This window comes from Salmo salar, unplaced genomic scaffold (genome assembly GCF_905237065.1).
Source record: "Salmo salar unplaced genomic scaffold, Ssal_v3.1, whole genome shotgun sequence".
In the NCBI taxonomy this organism is placed as follows: Eukaryota; Metazoa; Chordata; class Actinopteri; order Salmoniformes; family Salmonidae; genus Salmo; species Salmo salar.
Window position 1 is genome coordinate 625,918 of NW_025548782.1, and position 10,626 is coordinate 636,543.

The window sequence follows — 10,626 nt, forward strand, 5'->3', positions numbered from 1 at the left end:
AACACCAGACATCATGATTCATGGAAATGGACATTGTATTTTATCAAATATGAAAACCTTAAATCTCTTCAAATTCAAATCAGTCAGAAAATAAGGATCGTACATAAAACAGAGCAGAATAAATCATCACATCTGGGGACCATCACCACCAGCATGACTAGTATCTATGTGGACCCTACTACAGTTTAACCAGCTCAGCTATAGACTACACCAGCATGACTAGTATCTATGTGGACCCTACTACAGTTTAACCAGCTCAGCTATAGACTACACCAGCATGACTAGTATCTATGTGGACCCTACTACAGTTTAACCAGCTCAGCTATAGACTACACCAGCATGACTAGTATCTATGTGGACCCTACTACAGTTTAACCAGCTCAGCTATAGACTACACCAGCATGACTAGTATCTATGTGGACCCTACTACAGTTTAACCAGCTCAGCTATAGACTACACCAGCATGACTAGGTATCTATGTGGACCCTACTACAGTTTAACCAGCTCAGCTATAGACTACACCAGCATGACTAGTATCTATGTGGACCCTACTACAGTTTAACCAGCTCAGCTATAGACTACACCAGCATGACTAGTATCTATGTGGACCCTACTACAGTTTAACCAGCTCAGCTATAGACTACACCAGCATGACTAGTATCTATGTGGACCCTACTACAGTTTAACCAGCTCAGCTATAGACTACACCAGCATGACTAGTATCTATGTGGACCCTACTACAGTTTAACCAGCTCAGCTATAGACTACACCAGCATGACTAGTATCTATGTGGACCCTACTACAGTTTAACCAGCTCAGCTATAGACTACACCAGCATGACTAGTATCTATGTGGACCCTACTACAGTTTAACCAGCTCAGCTATAGACTACACCAGCATGACTAGTATCTATGTGGACCCTACTACAGTTTAACCAGCTCAGCTATAGACTACACCAGCATGACTAGTATCTATGTGGACCCTACTACAGTTTAACCAGCTCAGCTATAGACTACACCAGCATGACTAGTATCTATGTGGACCCTACTACAGTTTAACCAGCTCAGCTATAGACTACACCAGCATGACTAGTATCTATGTGGACCCTACTACAGTTTAACCAGCTCAGCTATAGACTACACCAGCATGACTAGTATCTGTGTGGACCCTACTACAGTTTAACCAGCTCAGCTATAGACTACACCAGCATGACTAGCATCTATGTGGACCCTACTACAGTTTAACCAGCTCAGCTATAGACTACACCAGCATGACTAGTATCTATGTGGACCCTACTACAGTTTAACCAGCTCAGCTATAGACTACACCAGCATGACTAGTATCTATGTGGACCCTACTACAGTTTAACCAGCTCAGCTATAGACTACACCAGCATGACTAGTATCTATGTGGACCCTACTACAGTTTAACCAGCTCAGCTATAGACTACACCAGCATGACTAGTATCTATGTGGACCCTACTACAGTTTAACCAGCTCAGCTATAGACTACACCAGCATGACTAGTATCTATGTGGACCCTACTACAGTTTAACCAGCTCAGCTATAGACTACACCAGCATGACTAGTATCTATGTGGACCCTACTACAGTTTAACCAGCTCAGCTATAGACTACACCAGCATGACTAGTATCTATGTGGACCCTACTACAGTTTAACCAGCTCAGCTATAGACTACACCAGCATGACTAGTATCTATGTGGACCCCTACTACAGTTTAACCAGCTCAGCTATAGACTACACCAGCATGACTAGTATCTATGTGGACCCTACTACAGTTTAACCAGCTCAGCTATAGACTACACCAGCATGACTAGTATCATGTGGACCCTACTACAGTTTAACCAGCTCAGCTATAGACTACACCAGCATGACTAGTATCTATGTGGACCCTACTACAGTTTAACCAGCTCAGCTATAGACTACACCAGCATGACTAGTATCTATGTGGACCCTACTACAGTTTAACCAGCTCAGCTATAGACTACACCAGCATGACTAGTATCTATGTGGACCCTACTACAGTTTAACCAGCTCAGCTATAGACTACACCAGCATGACTAGTATCTATGTGGACCCTACTACAGTTTAACCAGCTCAGCTATAGACTACACCAGCATGAGTAGTATCTATGTGGACCCCTACTACAGTTTAACCAGCTCAGCTATAGACTACACCAGCATGACTAGTATCTATGTGGACCCTACTACAGTTTAACCAGCTCAGCTATAGACTACACCAGCATGACTAGTATCTATGTGGACCCTACTACAGTTTAACCAGCTCAGCTATAGACTACACCAGCATGACTAGTATCTATGTGGACCCTACTACAGTTTAACCAGCTCAGCTATAGACTACACCAGCGTGACTAGTATCTACGTGGACCCTACTACAGTTTAACCAGCTCAGCTATAGACTACACCAGCGTGACTAGTATCTACGTGGACCCTACTACAGTTTAACCAGCTCAGCTATAGACTACACCAGCGTGACTAGTATCTACGTGGACCCTACTACAGTTTAACCAGCTCAGCTATAGACTACACCAGCATGACTAGTATCTATGTGGACCCTACTACAGTTTAACCAGCTCAGCTATAGACTACACCAGCATGACTAGTATCTATGTGGACCCTACTACAGTTTAACCAGCTCAGCTATAGACTACACCAGCATGACTAGTATCTATGTGGACCCTACTACAGTTTAACCAGCTCAGCTATAGACTACACCAGCATGACTAGTATCTATGTGGACCCTACTACAGTTTAACCAGCTCAGCTATAGACTACACCAGCATGACTAGTATCTATGTGGACCCTACTACAGTTTAACCAGCTCAGCTATAGACTACACCAGCATGACTAGTATCTATGTGGACCCTACTACAGTTTAACCAGCTCAGCTATAGACTACACCAGCATGACTAGTATCTATGTGGACCCTACTACAGTTTAACCAGCTCAGCTATAGACTACACCAGCATGACTAGTATCTATGTGGACCCCTACTACAGTTTAACCAGCTCAGCTATAGACTACACCAGCATGACTAGTATCTATGTGGACCCTACTACAGTTTAACCAGCTCAGCTATAGACTACACCAGCAGTGACTAGTATCTATGTGGACCCTACTACAGTTTAACCAGCTCAGCTATAGACTACACCAGCATGACTAGTATCTATGTGGACCCTACTACAGTTTAACCAGCTCAGCTATAGACTACACCAGCATGACTAGTATCTATGTGGACCCTACTACAGTTTAACCAGCTCAGCTATAGACTACACCAGCATGACTAGTATCTATGTGGACCCTACTACAGTTTAACCAGCTCAGCTATAGACTACACCAGCATGACTAGTATCTATGTGGACCCTACTACAGTTTAACCAGCTCAGCTATAGACTACACCAGCATGACTAGTATCTATGTGGACCCTACTACAGTTTAACCAGCTCAGCAATAGACTACACCAGCATGACTAGTATCTATGTGGACCCTACTACAGTTTAACCAGCTCAGCTATAGACTACACCAGCATGACTAGTATCTACGTGGACCCTACTACAGTTTAACCAGCTCAGCTATAGACTACACCAGCATGACTAGTATCTATGTGGGACCCCTACTACAGTTTAACCAGCTCAGCTATAGACTACACCAGCATGACTAGTATCTATGTGGACCCACTACAGTTTAACCAGCTCAGCTTTAGACTACACGAAGCATGACTAGTATCTATGTGGACCCTACTACAGTTTAACCAGCTCACGCTATAGACTACACCAGCATGACTAGTATCTATGTGGACCCTACTACAGTTTAACAGCTCAGCTATAGACTACACCAGCATGACTAGTATCTATGTGGACCCTACTACAGTTTAACCAGCTCAGCTATAGACTACACCAGCATGACTAGTATCTATGTGGACCCTACTACAGTTTAACCAGCTCAGCTAGACTACACCAGCATGACTAGTATCTACGTGGACCCTACTACAGTTTAACCAGCTCAGCTATAGACTACACCAGCATGACTAGTATCTACGTGGACCCTACTACAGTTTAACCAGCTCAGCTATAGACTACACCAGCATGACTAGTATCTACGTGGACCCCTACTACAGTTTAACCAGCTCAGCTGTAGACTACACCAGCATGACTAGTATCTACGTGGACCTACTACAGTTTAACCAGCTCAGCTATAGACTACACCAGCATGACTAGTATCTATGTGGACCCTACTACAGTTTAACCAGCTCAGCTATAGACTACACCAGCATGACTAGTATCTATGTGGACCCTACTACAGTTTAACCAGCTCAGCTATAGACTACACCAGCATGACTAGTATCTATGTGGACCCTACTACAGTTTAACCAGCTCAGCTATAGACTACACCAGCATGACTAGTATCTATGTGGACCCTACTACAGTTTAACCAGCTCAGCTATAGACTACACCAGCATGACTAGTATCTATGTGGACCCTACTACAGTTTAACCAGCTCAGCTATAGACTACACCAGCATGACTAGTATCTATGTGGACCCTACTACAGTTTAACCAGCTCAGCTATAGACTACACCAGCATGACTAGTATCTATGTGGACCCTACTACAGTTTAACCAGCTCAGCTATAGACTACACCAGCATGACTAGTATCTATGTGGACCCTACTACAGTTTAACCAGCTCAGCTATAGACTACACCAGCATGACTAGTATCTATGTGGACCCTACTACAGTTTAACCAGCTCAGCTATAGACTACACCAGCATGACTAGTATCTATGTGGACCCTACTACAGTTTAACCAGCTCAGCTATAGACTACACCAGCATGACTAGTATCTATGTGGACCCTACTACAGTTTAACCAGCTCAGCAATAGACTACACCAGCATGACTAGTATCTATGTGGACCCCTACTACAGTTTAACCAGCTCAGCTATAGACTACACCAGCATGACTAGTATCTATGTGGACCCTACTACAGTTTAACCAGCTCAGCTATAGACTACACCAGCATGACTAGTATCTATGTGGACCCTACTACAGTTTAACCAGCTCAGCTATAGACTACACCAGCATGACTAGTATCTATGTGGACCCTACTACAGTTTAACCAGCTCAGCTATAGACTACACCAGCATGACTAGTATCTATGTGGACCCTACTACAGTTTAACCAGCTCAGCTATAGACTACACCAGCATGACTAGTATCTATGTGGACCCTACTACAGTTTAACCAGCTCAGCTATAGACTACACCAGCATGACTAGTATCTATGTGGACCCTACTACAGTTTTAACCAGCTCAGCTATAGACTACACCAGCATGACTAGTATCTATGTGGACCCTACTACAGTTTAACCAGCTCAGCTATAGACTACACCAGCATGACTAGTATCTATGTGGACCCTACTACAGTTTAACCAGCTCCAGCTATAGACTACACCAGCATGACTAGTATCTATGTGGACCCTACTACAGTTTAACCAGCTCAACTATAGACTATACCAGCATGACTAGTATCTATGTGGACCCTACTACAGTTTAACCAGCTCAGCTATAGACTACACCAGCATGACTAGTATCTATGTGGACCCTACTACAGTTTAACCAGCTCAGCAATAGACTACACCAGCATGACTAGTATCTATGTGGACCCTACTACAGTTTAACCAGCTCAGCTATAGACTACACCAGCATGACTAGTATCTATGTGGACCCTACTACAGTTTAACCAGCTCAGCTATAGACTACACCAGCATGACTAGTATCTATGTGGACCCTACTACAGTTTAACCAGCTCAGCTATAGACTACACCAGCATGACTAGTATCTATGTGGACCCTACTACAGTTTAACCAGCTCAGCTATAGACTACACCAGCATGACTAGTATCTATGTGGACCCTACTACAGTTTAACCAGCTCAGCTATAGACTACACCAGCATGACTAGTATCTATGTGGACCCTACTACAGTTTAACCAGCTCAGCTATAGACTACACCAGCATGACTAGTATCTATGTGGACCCTACTACAGTTTAACCAGCTCAGCTAGTAGACTACACCAGCATGACTAGTATCTATGTGGACCCTACTACAGTTTAACCAGCTCAGCTATAGACTACACCAGCATGACTAGTATCTATGTGGACCCTACTACAGTTTAACCAGCTCAGCTATAGACTACACCAGCATGACTAGTATCTATGTGGACCCTACTACAGTTTAACCAGCTCAGCTATAGACTACACCAGCATGACTAGTATCTATGTGGACCCTACTACAGTTTAACCAGCTCAGCTATAGACTACACCAGCATGACTAGTATCTATGTGGACCCTACTACAGTTTAACCAGCTCAGCTATAGACTACACCAGCATGACTAGTATCTATGTGGACCCTACTACAGTTTAACCAGCTCAGCTATAGACTATACCAGCATGACTAGTATCTATGTGGACCCTACTACAGTTTAACCAGCTCAGCTATAGACTACACCAGCATGACTAGTATCTATGTGGACCCTACTACAGTTTAACCAGCTCAGCAATAGACTACACCAGCATGACTAGTATCTATGTGGACCCTACTACAGTTTAACCAGCTCAGCTATAGACTACACCAGCATGACTAGTATCTATGTGGACCCTACTACAGTTTAACCAGCTCAGCTATAGACTACACCAGCATGACTAGTATCTATGTGGACCCTACTACAGTTTAACCAGCTCAGCTATAGACTACACCAGCATGACTAGTATCTATGTGGACCCTACTACAGTTTAACCAGCTCAGCTATAGACTACACCAGCATGACTAGTATCTATGTGGACCCTACTACAGTTTAACCAGCTCAGCTATAGACTACACCAGCATGACTAGTATCTATGTGGACCCTACCACAGTTTAACCAGCTCAGCTATAGACTACACCAGCATGACTAGTATCTATGTGGACCCTACTACAGTTTAACCAGCTCAGCTATAGACTACACCAGCATGACTAGTATCTATGTGGACCCTACTACAGTTTAACCAGCTCAGCTATAGACTACACCAGCATGACTAGTATCTATGTGGACCCTACTACAGTTTAACCAGCTCAGCAATAGACTACACCAGCATGACTAGGTATCTATGTGGACCCTACTACAGTTTAACCAGCTCAGCTATAGACTACACCAGCATGACTAGTATCTATGTGGACCCTACTACAGTTTAACCAGCTCAGCTATAGACTACACCAGCATGACTAGTATCTAGCTGTGGACCCTACTACAGTTTAACCAGCTCAGCTATAGACTACACCAGCATGACTAGTATCTATGTGGACCCTACTACAGTTTAACCAGCTCAGCTATAGACTACACCAGCATGACTAGTATCTATGTGGACCCTACTACAGTTTAACCAGCTCAGCTATAGACTACACCAGCATGACTAGTATCTATGTGGACCCTACTACAGTTTAACCAGCTCAGCTATAGACTACACCAGCATGACTAGTATCTATGTGGACCCTACTACAGTTTAACCAGCTCAGCTATAGACTACACCAGCATGACTAGTATCTATGTGGACCCTACTACAGTTTAACCAGCTCAGCTATAGACTACACCAGCATGACTAGTATCTATGTGGACCCTACTACAGTTTAACCAGCTCAGCTATAGACTACACCAGCATGACTAGTATCTATGTGGACCCTACTACAGTTTAACCAGCTCAGCTATAGACTACACCAGCATGACTAGTATCTATGTGGACCCTACTACAGTTTAACCAGCTCAGCAGTACCAAGAGAGCATAAAACCCAGGATAGAGGGGCTGAGTGAATGTGGTCTGGACTCTGTGGAGGGGAGGGTCATTGTGTCAGAGACACTGTAGAAGGACAGAGTACCTGCCTTGTGATCCAGGTACACTCCTACTCTGGAGGACTGAGGGCCTGATACTTTAGTCTCAACATTATTGTGTCTGAAATAATAACCACCACTATAGCACTGTAAACTCCAGGACTTGTTATTGTATCCAAATATATTATCTGTCTCTGTTCTGCTGATGTCTTTATATGAGACTGCTGTAATAACAACACCACTCCACTCCACCTCCCAGTAACAGCGTCCAGACAGACCCTCTCTACACAGAACCTGGAGTATGTTGGTGAATCTGTCTGGATGGTCAGGATATGGTTGGACTTGGCCTGTACAGGTCACCTTTCTGTTCCCTTCAGACAGAGAGAGGTATGTGCCTGCTGTGTTTGGGTCCAGTGTGAGCTGACAGGAATCTGGGAGAAGAGCAGAGACCAATGAGGGGAGTCAGAACAATAAGTTAAGTCAGATACTGTATCTACCCTGTCTTTGATTAGAGCACAGCAGAGATCAAATCAGAGAAATATGAGGAGTCAGATAGATACCCCAGTCTTTGATTAGATCTACTATTGCTATATATTTCTAGAGGGATTGTTAGGAGTGGCAGTAAAAAGAGACTGTTAGTTACTTCACAATAAAGAGACTCACATTGTAACAACTGTTCTCTGGTCTTGGTCTCTGGAGGCAGAACAACCTCCACTATATTCACTACAGACACACAAACACATTGACAGAGAGAGGGAATGTTATCATCATACCATATTCCACATGTATATGACTAGTAGGGAACTTTCAATGGTCTAAAGTTGATGTTCTGATTGTTTTCAACACACCTGTAGTGGAGATCTTGGTCCATTCTCCTTTAAGGAAGTCTTCTAGTTTCTCTCTCAGTTCAGACACAGTCTTACTCACATCTCCAAAGTACTGAAGAGGACGGACAACGATGCTGGGTAAGTCTGAAGATACACTGATACTGGAGAGAGACTGATAACTCTGGAGAGAGAGACAGAGAGAGAGAGAGAGAGAGACAGACAGAGACAGAGAGAGGGGAAGCAGAGGACAGAGAGAGAGAAAGAGAGAGAGAGACAGAGGAACAGAGAGAGAGAGACAGAGGAACAGAGAGAGAGACACAGAGACAGAGAGACACAGAGAGAGGGGGGACACAGACAGGGACAGGGGACACAGACAGGGGGACACAGAAAGCGGGACACAGAGAGAGGGAGCGACAGGGAGAGAGGGGGGACACAGACAGAGAGGGGGACAGAGAGAGAGAGAGAGGGGACGAGAGAGAGAGGGGGACAGAGAGAGAGAGAGAGGGGGACAGAGAGAGAGAGGGGACAGAGAGAGGCAGAGAGAGAGAAGACCGAGAGAGAGAGAGGAGGGACAGAGAGAGAGACACAGAGAGAGCAGAGAGAGACAGAGAGAGACAGAGAGAGAGAGGGACACAGACAGAGAGACACAGAGAGAGAGAGAGAGACAAGAGAGAGAGAGAGAGAGAGTGAGAGAGAGAGAGAGACAAGGTAGAGAAAGACAGAGAGAGGGACAGAGGGACACAGAGGGGAGAGAGGGACAAAGAGAGAGGGGGGGGAAGAGAGAGGGCACAGAGAGGAAGAAGAGAGAGGGAGGCAGAGGAGGGCGGCAGGGAGAGGGAGAGGGAGAGAGAGACACACAGGGAAAAGAGAGGAAGCAGGAGGAGGGCCGCAGAAAGAGGGACGAGAGAGTAGGATCAGGAGAGAGGGGGACACAAGAGGAGAGGGAGAGAGGGGAGAAAGGGCGGAGAGGAGAGGGAGGAGCACAGGAGAGGAGCACAGAGAAGAGACAGAAGAGGGGCGGACAGAGAAACACAGAGAGGAGAGAAAGGACAGCAAAGAAGAGGTTAAGACAGAGATTAGCAGCAGGCGGCGGAGCAGGCAGAGCAACGGCAGAGGGACAGAGGAAGGGCAGGAGGAGGCAGGAGGAGACAGGAGAGGGAGGACAGAGAGAGAGAGAGGAAAAGGAGAGGAGGGCAGAGAAAGAGAGACAGAGAGAGAGGTTAAGGAGGGGGACAAGAGAGAGAGACACAGAAGAAGAGAGAGGGCAGAAGCAGAGGAGAACAATAGGAGAGGACAGAGGAGGGAGCAGATGGTACAGAAGAGGCAGGGACAGCAGAGAGGGAGACGAGGCATGAGAGGGGAAAGAAAGAAGGACAGGAGGGCAGAGCACACAGGAGAGAGGAGACACAGGGAGAGAGAAAGATACAGAGAGAGGCAGATGGATGAGGAAGAGTTGCAGAAGAGAGGAGAGGAGTGCTGAGGAGAGAGAGATATTGCAGATTGATTAATGAAGACACACAGCATGGCAAAGTATGTCATGTATACTGAGAAAGAGAGGTTACAGGTGGAGAGATAGTAGGACATGATAACAGAAGAGACATGAGAGGTAGAGGCAGAGTACTTGAGAGAGAGTGGCTAGAGGGAGTGGCAGAGACATAGTGGCTTATACAGTGTAGTACAAAGAGTGCTGACAGCAGAGAAAGTATATAGCAGAGAGCAGAGAGGAGGCAGATGATATGGATATGTAGAGGCACAGAGGGAGAGAGAGAGGAGGATGGAGGAGAGAGAGGAGAGGCTGCAGAGAGGTGAGGTGCTGAGGAGGTAAGAGAGGTGGTAATACAGAGAGAGAAAGAGAGAGTGTGGATGAGAGAGTAGAAAGTAATGTTGGAGGTGGCAGGTTGC